At 37.0% G+C, this 18,734-nt stretch overlaps 1 protein-coding gene across 34 annotated transcripts in view; it reads right to left on the bottom strand.

The window, feature by feature from the left end:
- The window catches only part of LOC106871424 (poly(rC)-binding protein 3), a 488,151-nt gene that overhangs the window by 348,997 nt on the left and 120,420 nt on the right, over positions 1-18,734 (bottom strand). Inside the window, exon 1 of one of the 34 annotated variants that reach the window (XM_089364190.1) lies at positions 2,216-2,451. The exons of 32 other annotated variants lie outside the window; for them this stretch is intronic. The gene's annotated coding sequence lies outside the window, so the exon portion shown is untranslated. Of the gene's footprint in view, positions 1-2,215; positions 2,452-18,734 lie in introns of those variants that run through there. One more of the 34 variants, XM_089364188.1, reaches the window with a different exon arrangement.

Below are 18,734 nucleotides of genomic sequence, written 5' to 3'. Positions count from 1 at the left end.
TGAGGAGGTTTTCCTTCTTTCTCAAAGGCTGTCATTACTTTCAAGACAGTACTTCTTGATACACCAAACATTTTGCTAGCACCAACAATTTGACCTCTTTGAAAGTCTGATAGATGTCATTTTAATGAATTTTAATTACCTTTTTCTGAAGAAACAGCAATTTTAGCAAAGCATATTAAGCAACACTATTAATAATAAATCAAAAAACATAAAAATAAACAAGCTTTTGACGGTTTTATAGATATTTCAAAATTTTGATGCTATGATGCTAGGTGTTTCCATTATTTTGTCCAACCCCTGTATATATATATATATATATATATATATATATATATATATATATATAGAGAGAGAGAGAGAGAGAGAGAGAGAGAGAGCCAGATGCACAGACTGACAGAATTGCATAATTACATAAATAAAAAAAAGTTATATATGTATATATATGATTGTTGTGTTAACGTGTACTTGCTTTTACATGTTAACATATGCTAGATGGAATTGCAATACACCTGTAGCCCTCATTGATTTAATCAATTCTTTTTTTTTTTTTTCTATGAAATTATCATTCTCAGATCTAAATCCAACATCTCCCCAGATTTTTGTTACTTCTGGTATTTTACGTATTTTACCTACTATGTATGATGCACTTGGATTTTATTTATAGCAGTATAGATGTCTTTCGAACATACTTCATGTGTCAAGTTGCCTTCTGAACTCTTTTGTACTCATCTTTTCTGGTAAATTACTTTAAAACATCGAGCATATCTTCACCCACTTCTCCATCTGTTGCAGATATATCATATAGTATTGCACTTCGTATCTATATTTCACACAAGCTTTTATTTTTATAGGCAAAGAAATTTGCTGTAATTTGCAGAGGCAACATCCCCAAACTTTTTCTTCTTATTATCTTATATAACTCATTATAGTACCAATTATATAACCTAAGTACCAGAACACACACACACACACACACACACACACACACACACACACACACACACACACACACACACACACACACACACACACACACACACACACACACACACACACACACAAGGCATCAAAACATTCAGCAAGCTACCTGATCTCCTTGATGTCAATTTCCTGATACTTGATTGTTATGCATATTGTAGATTTAAAGTTTTGGTTTCTTCTGAATCTACCCTTAATCTCATAGCACCATTTTTCTGTGAAATTAGCATTCTCAGATCTAACCGCTATGCATTATCAGATTTTTTTGTTACTTTTAGCATTTTTCTTTCATTTCAGATACATTTTTATCAATTGAATATAATGCACTCATACTTCATTTACAGCACTATAGACATCTCTTCAACATACTTCATGTGTCACTTCTTTCCAATTAGAGAACATAAGGTTTACTACTCTCATGAGTCCTGAATTTCTGAGTGATACTAAAATCTTAAGTTTACAATGAAAAGAAAACATCCAAAAGTAGTGCACTGGTAATCAATGAATTGTATTCAAAATTTCTCCTGAGTTCACTGCCAATCCTAGCAGAGTTTGGCTCCCTTTTATGATTTATTGTCTACATATAGTGAAATCACATCAAAACTTTTATTCAGATTAGCAGCTGCAAAATAAAGCTGTTTCTCTTTTCTACTTGTTTAGCTTCTAGTTAATTAATTACTTCTGTTCCCAAAGTGAAACAAATAGAAACTACAATATTATTTGGCTATTGCAAGAACAAAGTAATATGAAGAGTGAATGATACATCATTATTCTGAACCAGGAAATAACTGCACAAATTTGTTCATTGTTATTATCAACTATAATCTTTGTGCTGTTGATCAGAGACGGTACCTTTACAACACAGCAGAATTATTCTCTTGAAAAATCAGATGTTGGTTCTATTCTGAAAACTACTGACTTGCCAGTAAAGATCATCATGATGCTAAACAAAAATATAGACAACATGGAACAGATGAGAATAGAAGAAGCTACAATAGATCATCCAACCATCTCAAGCAAGTGACAAAAAAGGCAGTGTTTGAGTTTGAACATACAGCAACAAGCCCTAACAGTGACGTGTTCTGGAAATATGTACATTCAAAGCAGAGACCTCACTCTCCAGTTGACCCTCTTTACAATCCCCACACAGATCGGATCACTGATGATCCTAAAGAATGTGCGGAGTTTATTGCTAAATGCTATGCTGGCATTTTTAGTGCTGAAAATTCAAATGTACCTTCTTCATCAACTCTGACATCAAATTCCATAACATCTGGGAAATTCACACCAGCAATGCTGCGATGTCCCCTCAAGAATAAGCACAACTATACCTCTCCTGGTTTTGATGGTGTTACTTATCTGCTTCTCAAATGTGGCAGTTTTTTTCTTTTGCACCAGCTTTCATTCTTCTTTCAGTTCTGCCTTAATATCTGTGTCACTCCAGAGCAGTGAAGAATTGCCAATGTTGTTCCCCTGTTCAAAAAAGAGAAGGTCAATCTACAAACTACTCACCTCACGGCATGAGGGAAGCACTAGAAAAGGTGCCCTAAACATTACCTGCCCCACATACACCTAGCTGGGCTACCATGGCTAGTGGGAGCCTTACACATGTAATCAAAACATATATATATTTGTGTGTGTGTGTGCCCAACCACCACTTAACAACTGGTGTCAGTGTGTTAACATCCCTGTAACTTAGAAGTTTGACAAGATAGACTGATAGAATAAGTAACAGGCTTTAAAAAATAGGTACAGGGTGGATTCATTTGACTAAAATTCTTCAAGGTTTGACCCAGCGTGGCCGCAGTCTAATGACTGAAACAAAAAAGTTAAAAAGATAAAAGATAAATCAAGATGGTCTAATTGCCATTTACTCTGGAGTTTACACAGCATGCAGCTATTTTTTCAGGCAAGTCAGGTTAAGCTTGTCTGATTTCTCTAAAGATGCCACTGCATAATGTAGGGACACCAGAGTAACAGGACACTGGTACAGCTCAAATAAAACACTGCACTCTATAATGAAGTACTTTCTCCAGTTTTTTACCCAGCAACAGTGATGCACACACACACACACACACACACACACACACACATATGTATGTGCATATATTCTTTTATTCGTTTACTTGTTTCAGTCACGTGACTGCGACCATGCTGGAGCACCACCTTTTAGCAGAACAGACCGATTCCAGGACTTATTTTTTAAGCCTGGTACTTACTCTCTTTTACCAAACCACTATGTTACGTGGACAAACACAGACACAAAGACACACACACACATAGATATACGACAGGCTTCTTTCAGTTTCTGTCTATCAAATCCACTCACAAGGCTTTGATCTGCCTGAGGCTAAAATAGAAGACACTTGCACAAGGTGCCATGCAGTTGGACTGAACTCAGAACCATGTAATTGGGAAGCAAACTTCTTATCACATAGCCACACCTGTGCCTATGGACATATTGGACAATGTGCAGGGGCTTCGATGGTGTACATGGAGACTATGGTTTTGGTTCCCGCAATGAGGAGGGAACCAGGCTGCTGGAGTTCTGTGATGCAAATGAACTTATGGTTTGCAATACTAACCTCAGGAAACTTCCCAGTCACCTAGTCACCTACTGATCTGGTAGACGCACTAGCCAAATTGACTACATCCTCGCCAGAAAAAGGGAAAGATGGCTACTTACAAATGCCAAAACCCTCCCAGAATGTACCCCACAACATAGACTAGCAGTTAGCCACTTCAGGATCAGGGCTAAATGGATGCCCAGAAGATGACCAGCATGGAGGTGAAGGATCTGGAAGCTTAAAGATCCTATGAATGGACAGAGATTTAGAGACATATTACTCAAAGTTTTTGATGAAATAGATGGGATATAGCATCACACGATGTGGAAGACAACTGGTGGTTTCTATGGGACAACCTGCTGAGGGCTACTGACCAGATCTGTGGATGGTGCAAAGTCCCCTCTCAACCCAAGGTAACGTGGTGGAGGAATAATGTTGTTGACAGAGCCATTAGGGAAAAGAAACAGGCTTGGAAGGACCAGAAAAATGGTGGTAGCAGGGATTTGTATCAGACTGCCAGAAGGGAAGCTAGGAGACAGGTTTATTTAGCCAGAGGGGAAGCAGATAAGAAAACATTTTCCAATGTTCTGTGCCATGAGGACCAAAGGCTTGAGGTATTTCATGTTGCAAGACGTTGTATGCGAGAGAGAATCGTGATGTTGTAGGAGAGAAATGTGTCTGCATGGATGATGGTACGCTTGCACTAAATGAGGCTGCAAAGAATGAGGTTCGGAGACGCCACTAAGAAAGATTGCTCAATAAAGTGAATGAATGGGAGAAAGAGAGTCTGCCGAATGCCGATCCAACAGAGGGACCAGCTAACTGAATTGACAGTACTTTCATAGATAAAGCAATTAAGGGTATGAAGACAGGGAAAGCCCATCAGGAATCACCGCAGAGATGCTCAAAATATCTGGCAGTGTATGCTTTATCCTAGTTACTCGAATAGATAACCAGGTGATACATGAAGGAGTTATACCCAATGACTGGTGTAGCAGCACCATTGTCAACTGCTACAAAGGTAAAGGTGATGTTTTAAATACAAATAATTACTGAGGTATCAAGTTGTTGGATCAGGTAATGAAGGTCACGGAGAGAGCCATAACCCAACTAATTAGGGAGAGAGTCAGTCTAGATGAGATGCAGTTTGGGTTCGTTCCAGGGGAAAGCACCACTGATACTATATTTCTGGTAAGACAGCTGCAGGAGAAATACCTAGCCAAAGATAAACCTCTGTACCTGGCTTTCATTGACATGGAGAAAGCCTTTGACAGGGTCCCCCGATCCTTTATCTGGTGTTCAATGAGGAAACTAGGGATAGATGAATGGTTAGTGAGAGCTATGCAAGCCTTGTAAAGGGATGGTTGACAACGAGTACAGTGAAGAATTCCGGGTAGGGGTAGTGGTCCACCAAGGATCAGTTCTCAGCCCCCTCTTATTCATCAAGATCCTCCAGGCAATAACAGAGGAATTCAAGACAGGATGCCCTTGGGAGCTCCTCTATGCTGATGACCTTGCTCTAATTGCTGAGTCACTGTCAGAACTAGAGGAAAAGTTTCAGGTGTAGAAGCAGGGATTAGAATCGAAGGTACTTAGAGTCAACCTAGCAAAAACCAAAGTCTTAATATGTAGGAAGGCAGATAAACCACAAACCCCTTCAGGTAGATGGCCCTGCTCGATCTGTAGAAAAGGCGTAGGTAAACACTCCATAAGATGTACCCAGTGTAAGCTATGGACACATAAGAGGTGTAACAATATCAAAGAAGGCTAACCTGGAAGATAACTCTTGTATGTGGCAAATGCTCAGGTGCTATAAACACTGAAAATGTGCAGAAAACAGCTTCTGTCACATTCCAGGGAGAAAAACTACAAGTAGTTGATAGCTTTCATTACCTAGGTGACCAAGTCAGTAGTGGGGGTGGGTGCTCTGAGAGTGTAGCTGTTAGAATAAAAATAGCCTGGGCAAAGTTCAGAGGCTGGTGACAATGGGCCTCTTGCTCAGAATATAAAAAGTAGAATGTATGATGCATGTGTATGAACAGCCATGCTACATGGCAGTGAAACTTGGGCCATATCTGCTGAGGATATGTGTAAGCTTGCAAGGAATGAAGCCAGTATGCTCCGCTGGATGTGTAATGTCAGTGTGCATACTCAACAGAGTGTAAGTACATTGTGAGAAAAGTTGAACCTAAGAAGCATCAGTTGTGGTGTGCAAGAGAGACGATTGCACTGTAAATAATTTGCCAGATCAGATTGGAACCTGGTGCAGCCTTCTGGCTTGCATCTTCAGTCAAACCTGTCCAACCCATGCCAGCATGGAAAACAGATGTTAAACGCTGATGATGATGATGATGATGATGATATATATATATATATATATATATATATATATATTTCGTTTTGGGATTTGGTTTGCAAGATTCTTTATGTGAGTTCGTGTGTTGAAGCATATTCTGTTGTGTCTGGGGAGAGCCATTCTCTTTAAGTGCCTTATAATTTAACACACTCACCGGTAAAATTTCCACTGTACTTGGCTTTTCTTGATCTGGAGAAAGCCTTTGACAAGGTCCCCAGTTACTTATCTGGTGGTCAATGCAGCTGCTTGGGATAATGAATAGTTGGTGAGAGCTGTACAAGCCATGTACAAGGATGCTGTCAGTAAGGTGAAGGTTGGCAATGAGTGTAGCAATGAATTTAATGTACAAGTAGGAGTTCGCCAAGGATTAGTTTTCAGCTCCCACTTGTTTATTATAGTCCTCCAGGCCATAACAGAAGAATTTAAGATGGGCTTCCCTTGGGAGCTTCTCTATGCTGATGACCTTGTTCTTATTGCTGAATCTCCACTAAAATTAGAGAAGAAATTTCAGGTATGGAAGCAAGGTCTGGAATCAACAGACCTTCAAGTTGATTTAGCAAAGACCAAAGGCCATGTAAGTGGGAACGCAGACAAATCATCAATCCCCCCAGGGAGATGGCTCAGCTCAATAAGTAGAAAAGCTGTAGGAATTCCATACAGTGTACCCAGTGCAAGCTATGAATACATAAGAGGTGCAGTGGTATCACTGGAAAATTAACAGAGAAAGTAGTTTTTGTATGTGCTAGATATGCAAGCCATGTTCCTGAAAAGTCAGTTTCTCTTCATTGTGTGCATTTCTAGCTTGGGTTTATTCCCTAATGGACTGTTTTGCACACTTGCAAATTGTTGATATAATTCTTATACAAGTAAAATGAGTTACAAGTTCTTTTCCTTCTTTACTGGAATCTAGTGGGTTGTATTTATTACTCTAGTACTTTAGGTCCAAATAACAAACACAGTTACAATTACAACACTCAGCATCTGTCTAAAAATGCCATCAAGGCACAAAATGACACTGTCTCTAGAACAATTTACAATGCCATCCAAAATGCAACTGTCCTGGGATAAATACAACAACCCTATCCCTCCTGGTATTTATTACATACATTAACACAAGGAATATTGGTGGGATATTCTCATCAAATCTCCTACTTAGTGCAAACATAATAGACTAGATATTACTGTTTGGGTCAGACAAGAAAACATATGTACTGTCATGGAAATCAGACACCCTGCTGACATGAATATCTCTTCAAAACTCAAAGAGTAAAAGGATAACTATGAACAACTGCATTGAAACCTTCAGCTTTTATATCTAGATTATAAACTCACATTTATATCAATATTGAGGGGTGCACTTGGTTTTGTGAGTAAATGTCTAAATGACAATTTGGAAAAGCTAGGGTTTTCAGAAAGAAACACATCACTTAGCACATGCATTACAAATATTATCTGTAAGTAAAACAGTATAAATATACAAGACTTTTCTCAAGTTCAGTATATGACAATGTTTTTGTTATTTACATTCCAACAAAGGAGTTTCGTATCTTTTGTAGAAACCAGCTCCACCCTTATAGAAAGACTTCAAATAATTAAAAACAGAAGAGAACATACAAAATGGCATCAAAGTCAGTGTCATTGACATAAGAGGACAATCCATATTTCTGTAATGAATGTTATCCCTTAGAATTTTTGCCATTAATACAAGTCTGGCTAATAAAACTGGTTTATCTTCTTTGGATAAATGTGAAGGGATACCTTTTTAGGGGAGGTCATAGCAATAATTGAGTATTGAAAATGAATTGAAACTCAAGATGTAGGATTACTTATATATATGCCATGGTTGGATAGGAGACTGAAGTCAGATATTGCAGGTTGCAAACTATTGAGAGGAATTCCAGGGGACCTTTGAATTGAAGCAAGACTTGTATCAGTTCTTAAAAATGCTAGGGAAGATTCTTTAATAGATTTCATTGAAAAAGATGAAGAATTATTCCAACTACTAAAACAACTGCATCATGGTAGTGTTTGTAGCATAAAAAGAAAAATCTACTTAAACTTCAGTGTCAAACAACTGCCACAACAGGCAACCTCTGTTGAGAAAAGATTTACAGTTATTCCCACAGATTATCAGAATCGCAAGAGCAGGTAAGAGTAGATCTAGATCAGTTGAAGATCATAAAAAATATGGACCATGACTAATGCAATAAATGTAAAACTGAGATAAGTGTACTGCCATTACACAAGTGAGTATTAACCAATTACAAACAAGCAATAATAATGAATGAAAAATACAAACAATTGAAAGAACATTAACAACAAAATTCAAACAGAACTATACCATCTACATTAAAAAAAACAATTTCATGTGAAAACAATTAACTGCATGAATTGAAAATCAACTGACCAGATGTTATCTGCAATGGACAAAATAGCAGAAGAACAGTCAGGAGAGAATCAATTCCCCAACATGGGGACATTTAAGAGTCTGCTATACAGAGTTGTTGTCAGCAGTCACCAACAAATGGAAATCGTAGAGATCTTAACGAGAAGAAACAACTGAAATGGATTACCCTTCTGCGGACAAACTCGAGAAAAATACTTGACAGCCGGCCTGGGGACTATACAGCATCTTTAATCTTGGTTATTAACCTATTCCTATTCTATTAAGAAATGGAAAACATTAAATGTTGTGTATGTATTAAGGTATACAAAATAGTCTATACATATAATAGTATATAGTTCTTTGCTCAAAGCTGATGATTTACTACAACTAAACTAAACATCTCTTTGAATGAAAATATATTTACATATTAAGGATATAAAGTCAGGAAAAACTCCCAGCCCATCAGGAATCACTGCTGAGATGCTTGAAATATCTAGTGGTGTGGGTTATGGCTTAGTCACCTGTACTATAAACCAGGTAGTTTGTGAAGGAGTCATACCCAGTGACTGGTGTAGCAGCACCATAGTCAATTGCTACAAAGGTAAAGGTGATGCTTTAGATAGAAATAACTATAGGAGTATCAAACTGCTGGATCAGGTGATGAAGGTCACAAAGAGGGTCACAGCCCAACTAATTAGGAAGAGAGTCAGCATAGATGAGATGCAGTTCAGTTTTGTGCCAGGCAGAAGCACCACTGATGCTATATTCCTGGTACGGCAACTGCAGGAGAAATACCTAGCCAAAGATAAACCCCTATACTTGGTTTTTGTGGACTTGGAGAAAGCCTTTGACAGGGTCCCCCGATCCCTTATCTGTTGGGCGATGTGGAAACTGGGGGATTGACAAGTGGTTAATAAGAGCTGTACAGGCCCTGTACAGGGATGCCATTAGTAAGGTAAGGATTGGCACTGAGTATAGTGAAGAATTCCGGGTAGAAATAGGGGTTCACCAAGGATCAGTCCTCAACCCCCTCTTATTCATCATAGTCCTCCAGGCAATAACAGAGGAATTCAAGACAGGTTGTCCCTGGGAGCTCCTCTATGCTGATGACCTTGCTCTCATAGCAGAATCACTACCAGAACTAGAAAAAATTTCAGGTGTGGAAGCAAGGTTTAGAATTGAAGGGCCTTAGAGTCAATGTAGCAAAAACCAAAGTCCTAGTAAGTAGGAAGGCAAACACATCACAAACCCCTTCAGGTAGATGGCCCTGCTCAATCTGTAGAAAAGGTATAGGTAGAAACTCCATAAGATGTACCCAGTGTAAGCTATGGATGCATAAGAAGTGCAGCAACATCAAAGGAAAGTCAACTGGGAAGACAGATTTTGTGTGTGGTAGATGCACAGGGTCAGTAAACACTGCAGATGCTCAGAAAACTGATTCCACCACATGCCAGGAGGAGAAACTAGAAGTAGTTGATAGCTCCTGCTACCTAGGTGACCAAGTCTGCAGATCTGCAGTGAGACTGAATTATCATCTGAGAGGTCATGGCTGGAAGGTCAGAAGTGTCATTGATAACAAGGAGGCTCAGTGAGACAGCAATCATCTTCTGTGAAGATGGAGCAATCTCTATATACCCTTACATATACATAGAGGCACACACCCACCCACACACATACACACACATGCATGCACACACACACATACGCATACACACAATATATATATGTAATCCAGATAAGAAGACAAGGAAGGAGATTAGTACATCTTTAATGACCAGTTACCACTATTTCTGTATCACTGCCAATTAATGCAAAAGTTCTATGTGAAAAGATATATTGTAAGAGCACACCTTTTGATGTAATTCTGAAGTACTACTCTAGTGTTTAAAACTGCAAATATTACATAACTTTTCAGATGGAACATTTGCATGAATTGGTGTTAAAAACACAGTGATACAGAAACAATTGTAATTGGTCATTAAAGATGTGCTAAACTCTTTTTGTCTTATTTGGATTATATTTGACTCTTTGCTTGACCCACACATTGGCTTCACCAATGTAACATCTGGACTTTCTACACTAGAAGAATTGTGATCTTACTTCAAACTTCAATCCAAGAGTATAGATAGTCTCAAGCTTGGGTTGAGTGCTGCATTGGAAATACTCCATCTTTCTACCCTTCCAGGATCTTTATATCATCATCATCATCATTTAACAGCCGCTTTCTATGCTGGCATGAGTTAGATGGCTTGACTGGAATTGGTAAGCCAGAGGCTGCACCATAGTATAATGGAAGCTTTTTATGTACCACTATCATAGGTGCCATTTACATGACACTGGCAATGGCCATATATATATATATATATATATATATATATATATATATATAAAGGTCCTGAAAGGGTAGAAAGATGGAGTATTTCCAACAAGAGATATATATATATTTGTAATATAAGATATGGATTTAAAGAATTATGTGGCTATCACCGAAAACTCCTCTTACAGACTCGGCTGACAGTTCACACAGTAATCCAATACAGAGAAGTATAAGGCAGCATGTCCATTTAGTAAAAAAGTCCAGAAGATCCTATGAGTTAAATTATTTCATGACAAGTATATTAGCTTTTATGGTGTGTGTGTGTGTGTGGGGGGGGGGGGGGTGCATGCAAGTATGTATCTACACAGTTATAGTGAAGTAAAGTACCAGAAATTAGTAAACTTGCAACAGAAAAATTTAATGTCAAAACTAGAAATGAAATACATCAGTAGATTTTGTCTTTACACTACCAATACTCTATGAATGTGTGTGTGAGTGTGTGTGTGCGTGAGAGAGAGAGAGAGAAAGAGAGAGAGAAGTTATTCCAGTTTTGGATAACCTGGCAAAACGAAGTCCACACCTCACAACTCTAAAGTAAGGTGGAAACAACCATAGCTTGACTCCATGAGTTTGGTTTATAGTTCTAGGTTCTGGTTTCCAACTTAAACAAGGAGACTGTCCAGAAGAGCTGCAAGAGATTCCAAAGTCGTCTGGAGGCTGTGGCTGAAGCCAATGGTGATTTTATTGAATAAATTTACTGTTTAGTAGTTCAAGATAGTTTTATGTAATTTCGGTAAATATATTTGTTAAAATGAGATGTCTGTTATTTTCATTTTTGTGTAATTTAGATGACAATCATGGTGTAGGTATAAAAATATACAGAATAAGATAGTCCTGGCCAGAAAATATATATAAGCAACTAAAAAGAATATAATTGAATGTAAAATAAAAATTAAAATCCAAATAAGAGTGATTGAGTACCACAAAAAAGAATAATAAGAATAATAATAATATTAATGATAATCCTTTCTAGGATAGGCACAAGACCTGAAATATTGAGGGATTGGGTAGTCTATTTCATTGACTCCAGTACTCAGCTGGTACTTATTTTATCAACCCTGAAAAGATGAAAGGCAGTCAACCTCGGTGGCACTTGAACTCAGAACATAAAGACAGGTGAAATACCACTAAGCATTTTGCCCGTGCTAACAATTTTGCCAGCTTGTTACCTCAATAATGATAATAATAATAAACAATGAAAAGAAAAAAGACTGCTTTGAGAGAGAAAGAACAGAGGTAGAAAAATAGTAATAGTACAGAGAGCATGATGTTTATAAACACTATGTATTATATTGTAACTTGAAGCTAAGAGAGTGAGGGAGAAAGGTTGATAGCAAATAGAAAAATAGGTTGATAACTAGCAACAAAGACAAAACAAAATAGAAAGAGTATGAATTGTGGTAAATTAAGCAAATATAAAGAAAGAAGGCTCAAACACACTGACAGAGTAAAAAAGATTATAAATAAAAGATGGTCTCTTTCTTATAAAGGGACAAATGTATAAAACCCAAAAACTGTGCAGAGAAAAATATATATATTATATTATTAATCATATGGGCATAAAAAAATTTTGTCTGATAAGCAAAAACAAAAGAAATAAAATTGACTGGTTGTTTCAATTTCAAAAATAATGATTCTATCTATATACCTACACACATGAACCTACATACCCATGCATTTTATATTCATTCGTGTATGCATATAAAGGCATACAGACCAACATATAATGTTTACATAGATGCTTATATACAGAGATTGTTAGCAATGGAATATATCAAAATAAAGCAAAATCTCCTAATGATGATTAGTCTTAAAGATAAAAATTTAGAATAAAAGTAAGAATGAATAATGCTTGTTATATAACATACAAAGTGCATTCCAGAATTTTTGTAACTTTTTCAGGAGAGACATCTATTTATTTCAAAAAAGTACAAAACCCTCTCCTTCAATGTAGGATCCTTTGACTTCATTGCACTTGTATCATTCCTGTCACTTTGTAAAGATCCCATGAACCTCCTCTAAAGTGAAGATATCCAGGCTTTTTGTCATAGACTCCTTCATCTTTTCAATGTCTTCAAAATAACTGTCCCTGAGGTTCTCCTGCAGCTGGAATGGGGGGGTAATCAAAAGTCACAGGAGCAAGGTCTGGACCGAAGGCAGTGTGAGAGACAGACTTCATGCCCATCTATGTCAAATAGTTGGTTACCAGGATGGTGCAGGGGCTACTGACCTATGCAGAAGAGCTCTGGCCTTTTGTGATGAAATCTCTTCCTGAATTTCCCCCAAAACCTCCACAAAGTATTCTTTATTGACTGCCTGGCTAGAGGGAACTAAGTAGATATAGATGATGCCCTTGCTGACAAAAAAAGGGGTTCATCATAAGTTTCTCAGAGGACTTCCTTTGCCTGGACTTCTTCAGTCTGGGGAAGCCAGGATGCTTCCATTGAATACTTGTCTCTATATCCAGCTTTCATCACAGATCGCTAGAGACTCAAGTACTCTTGGATTGAAGGTAATGAACTCAACCATCTCCAAGCTGTCACTAATGCATCTTTCTTTCTGTTTGTCACTGAGCACTCTAGGAACGAACTTTACCCAAATTCTGTACATGTTCAGATCTTCATGAATAATTCTATGTACGTTGCTACATTAATTCCAAACGGTATGTTTATTGCCTTTATAGACACATGATGGTCTTCATCCAGAAAATAGTAAATGTTTTCAGCCAACTCTTATGTTCTAACACCCCTCTCCCTCCCACACCTCTCGTCATCTCTCATGTCCTCTCTACTACTCTTAAGCTTCTCTACCATCCTTGAGCAAAAACCAGATGCTTGGCTCATAAAAGTTAATCCATAACCAGTCTAGAGCATTTTGTAAGTTTCTGTAGCATTTTTGCCCAGTTTAACACGAAACTTTACTGCAAAGTTAACTTCTCTCCACTTGTCTCAATGATATTCCATTAAAATGGAAAGTGCACTGGGAAGAGTTTCCTGAGAGGACCAGTGTCTCAGTCATCACAACACTAATTCTCATCCCTGTCTTGTAGCACTCAGCAGCAGACTCATTCAGCAGCACCTCATTGTTTGCAAGTATCAGTTGACAGATTCTACATCACTGATTGTGATACCACTTCCACAACAGATGTATATGTCAATTCAGTTCATAAAAATTATGAAAAAGAAAGGTGACAATACATACCCCTGCTGAAGTTCAACACCCATGTTGAAAGATTTTGACATAGCATCATTTACCCAAACACAGATAGATATCTTGGCATTCACAAAGGGACTTAACAGCAACCAGAAGTTGTTCATTAATAGACATTTGGAAAATGTCTCAATACTAAATTTTAAAATTCCCTAGCTACATTAATTTTAATATTTATGCTAAATGTTGGGTTATACAACAAAACCCTTCTGGTACTAATTCTGCAAGACCTGTTGTTTCCACTGGCAACATAGGAGATATTTTGGGAGGATCCAAGTATGAGAGTCTAGTACAGTGAGACATCATTAAAAATAGTCACATCCAACAAAAAGAGGAAATTTGCTCCCCTATATGATTAAACAAAGTTTTGAGAATATAGGGTGGGTGATTTGAAACTTCATTAATATAGTATAACCTTTCATTAGGTTTACGATAAGGCTCAAAGGTTAGATTCATATCAACTACAAATTTTAAGCTCATTTGCTGGAAGAATACAATATGATTCTTCCTGAGACCATCTAGCTCATGTTCATTCAAATTATAAATGACAATAAGATCACCATCCTGTACAAAATTGTTAGTAATATTCTAATTAGTTAAGGCAGCAAGCTGGTAGAATCATTACTGTACAGGGCAAAATGTTTAGCGGCATTTTGTCCATCTTTTACATGCTGAGTTAAAATTCTCCCGAGCTTGACTTTTTCTTTCATCCTCTGAAATTGCTGACCTTGTGCCAAAATTTGAAACTAATATTCCAACTAGTTATATGCTATAACCAGGAATATACTGCTTGACAATATAAAACCACACAATTTTTTATTTTTTATTTAGAATGTGGTCTTTTTCTGGCTTATGGACAACTAATTGATATTATATTGATATTAATGTGTGCCTGTCTGTCGGTGCATTGTTATACATGTAAAAGCAAATGTCTGTGCATATTTATATGCACAGATATGCCTGCATTGTTTAAAAACTTGATTTCCAGCCATGTGGTCTTGAGTTGAGTCCCACTGCATAGCACCATGGGCATGTTTCTTCTACTACAGTCCCTGGCCATATGAGTGGATTTACAAGTGGAAACTGAATAAAGCTTGCCATTTATGTGTGTGTGTGTGTGTGTGTGTGTGTGTGTGTGTGTGTGTGTGTGTGTGTGTGTGTGTGTGTGTGTGTGTGTGTGTGTGTGTGTGTTTGCATGCACTAAGCTCATGTCATGATTGTAAACAAGTGTTTTCAGTCTTCTGTGAAAACATGTCTGGCCATGGCAAAATATAGCCTTCCTAGAAAACAGATAGGGATTGGTGGCATGAAAGGCATCCAAACACAGAAAAGTTGCCTCTACAAATCTCATCTGACCCATGTAAGATAGAAAAGTGGACATTCAACAAAAAAACATGAACAGGTGTATGAATATTTGTATAATATATATAATGTTCATATATATGTATATATAATATTTATATATATATATATATATATATATATATATATATATATATATTTATATATATTATTATAAGATCTGGTAATTAGTCATATATTAATATATTAATTAATATCGATTAATTATCAGGGGGCCAGCACATTTAAAGAATCAAAGAGATTCAGAAATATTATCTGCAATCTCAGGGGATTAAGGTACACACGTTTTTGGTATGCTGCTATATTTCATGTTGAGAACTTTTTAGGTCTTAATAGACACAAAATGTGATCTATTTCTAGCGCATTAATTGTCCACGTTTGGTCGACGTTATTTTTTAAAATGTACCTTAATCCCCTGAGATTGCAGATAATATTTCTGAATCTCTTTGATTCTTTAAATGTGCTGGCCCCCTGATAATTAATCGATATTAATTAATATATTAATATGCACCAGCATGACCGCAGCCACTTGGCTGAAACACATAAATAAATAAATAAAATATGACTAATTACCAGATCTTATAATAATATTTACCCATTACTCATGTTCTCCTTCTGAATATATTCGACGCAGTAAATAGTTTCTGCGGATATATTCCTGGAATTAGCGCGCCAAAACGAAGACTTTTGAACTTTACCATTAAGCTGTAATTAGCAGAACCATATGCACGCGCACACATGGCGGTGGGCAACTACGCATACGATTCTGAAAATTACTGCTACATTACAAATCAGGCTGATGAGGAATAGACAAATGGTAAGAATTTGTTAAATCCGAAACCTGGTTCCTGTTTAATAATGATTTTTTTAGGTGATTTTAAATGTCTTGCCTGCTCACGTTTTTGGTATGCTGCTATATTTCATGTTGAGAACTTTTTAGGTCTTAATAGACACAAAATGTGATCTATTTCTAGCGCATTAATTGTCCACGTTAGTGGTCGACGTTATATACATATATATATATATATAATATTTATATCATCATCCTTTGACCAACCAGCCTATGGTTGATCAGAACCCCATTGACAATCCTTTTCCACACTACATGGTCCTGCATTGCTATGTTCAGATCTCCAATATCCAGCCCTGAGTCCCAAGATATAGTATCTGGAAATGTTAGTTTCCTGGAGAAAACACTTCCAAAGGGGTGCCATAAGAGCAGGGACGAAATAACCTCTTTCTCTGTTTGATGACAGTGGTCAGCAAATTGAATCCATCTTTGCCTTAGCTCGAGGGATATTGGTGTCAGATTTCTGTAAATGTTACTAAGTGTTTAGTGTGATCAACAATTGATGTTCTGTATCTTTCTGAGCAGGTTGGTATATGTTCCATCTAGCTGATTTTCTAAGAGAGCTGATAAGGTCCAGTTCTCTGATCCATAGAGAAGGACTGGCTCAATCACTGGTCTAAATATTTTCACTTTTAACGTGGGTGGAAGGTTTGAGTGCCAGATCTTATCAAGTCTGTTACATGCATCCCAAGCAAGAGCTTTGCAGATGCAAAAATCCTTTTGGGAGTCTACTATGTATGATCCAAGATATTTGAAGTCGTCAACGTTTTTGATTGATATATTATTGAGCGATTTAAGTTCAATTAACTTGGAGGAAGTCATGATAAACTCTGTCTTACTCTCGTTGCAGTAAAGGCCGACCTGGTTTGCTGCCTTCTCCAGTGCTTGTAACACACATTCTGCATCTTTAATACAATGGGATATCAAGGCAAGACCGTCAGCAAAGTCGAGATCAGTTAAATATTGTGCACAATGCAGACCGCTCTGGCGAGGTTTCAAAAGGAGTCCCTTTTCCTCCATACCGTCTAGGGAAATGCGTAGAACATAGTCGAGAGCAATGATGAACAAGAAAGGAGTGAGTGTGTCATCCTGCAGAACACTTGCTTCAACTCCAAAGAAATCAGTCTCTCCATCAAGAGATATAACTATGGCAGTGGTGTTTGTGTACAGCACTTTGATAGCATCAACAATCCTGGGAGGAATACCATAGAGTGCAAGGATTTTAAACAAGATTTCTGTTGATGGAATCAAATGCTTTGTGAAAGTCGACAAAACAGATCGTGACATTCTTGTTAAACTTTTTCATTTCTTCCAGTATGTGACGGATGGAAAGGATTTGAGCCACTCTGGTTCTTATGAAATTTCCTATAATTTTGATTTCTGAAGTTTATTGAATTTTTTAACTCCAAATTCTCGCAAATTTAAGTATTCATTGCATTCACTGCGTCCAATTCCTCATGAATTTAAATATTCATTGCATTCATTGCAGAGTAGATTTTAATGTTTAATAATAAATACTATTAATTTGTTGCAGGCAACATTTTACATTTTTATTTGCAACAGTCTCTCATTCTTGCTTACCTCTATTTTCATTAATGATAATTTAATAATAATTATATAACTTTGATACAAGACACAATTGCAAGAATATTATCAGTTTCCAAAATTTGTTAAATGAATATTTTTGATAATATGAAAATTCTTCAATATACCGGTATTATCTTCTTTTTTAAATGAAGAAGTGGTTTTGTTGGTATGGCTATTTGGAATGCTATAAGCCTTACAATAATATGTAATCGCTGCTATTTCTAGCATGCTAAACGAGATAGCTTTTAATGAGCTTTCATTTACATATAATATAATACTGAAAAAGAAAATTTAGTAGTAAAGGCACAATGGCAGAGAGAAAGACAAGTAACTGAATCAGAGATGAAATCAGGGCTAAGTGATTGAAACAGATGTCTGAATATGCACGGAGACATAGACATGATTCTGTTTCCGCTACACATGACCCACTGGTTAGGGTATCTCGAGAGGAGAATATTCTACTTGAAAATAATGGTGTCAGATCACAAAGAGATTTTTTCTTTGTGATCATGTAGAAGTAGTGGAATTGACAACTAATCTAAGACTTCTTACAGAAGGTCATTCTGAGGAAAAAGATTTGCTAATTAATTGAGTTCATCAACAAACTTACACCATCAGAGTTTCCACCACACTTTCTCAAATTGAAGTAAAAATGATGCATGATACTTCTGAGAAATTTAGATGCTACTAACGGACATTGCAATGGCACACATTACATCGTTGTCAGTTTACATGATCATGTTATTAAGGCTGAGGTTGCTTCTGGTCCTTATGCAGGATCAACTCTGCTAATCCCAAGAATACTACATGTATCTCTAGAAATGGAATTTCCATTCACATTTACATGCAAACTATTTCCTGTCAAGCCAGCGTTGGCCTTGACGTGCAACGAGGCACAGGGACAGACTTTTGAACAAATTGGAATATATCTTCCGATACAATTCTTTCCACATGGTCAGCTGTATGTTGCATTATCTAGAGTTCAAAAGAAGGCTAATGTAAAATTATTGGCTGAGAGAAATGGAAACAGTATGATTACTGACAATTGTGTCTACAAGATG

Source organism: Octopus bimaculoides, chromosome 16 (assembly GCF_046866305.1).
Source record: "Octopus bimaculoides isolate indiv1 chromosome 16, ASM4686630v1, whole genome shotgun sequence".
Taxonomy (NCBI): Eukaryota; Metazoa; Mollusca; class Cephalopoda; order Octopoda; family Octopodidae; genus Octopus; species Octopus bimaculoides.
The sequence above is the reverse complement of the archived record's forward strand: the minus strand, read 5'-3'. Positions and strand labels throughout refer to the sequence as shown.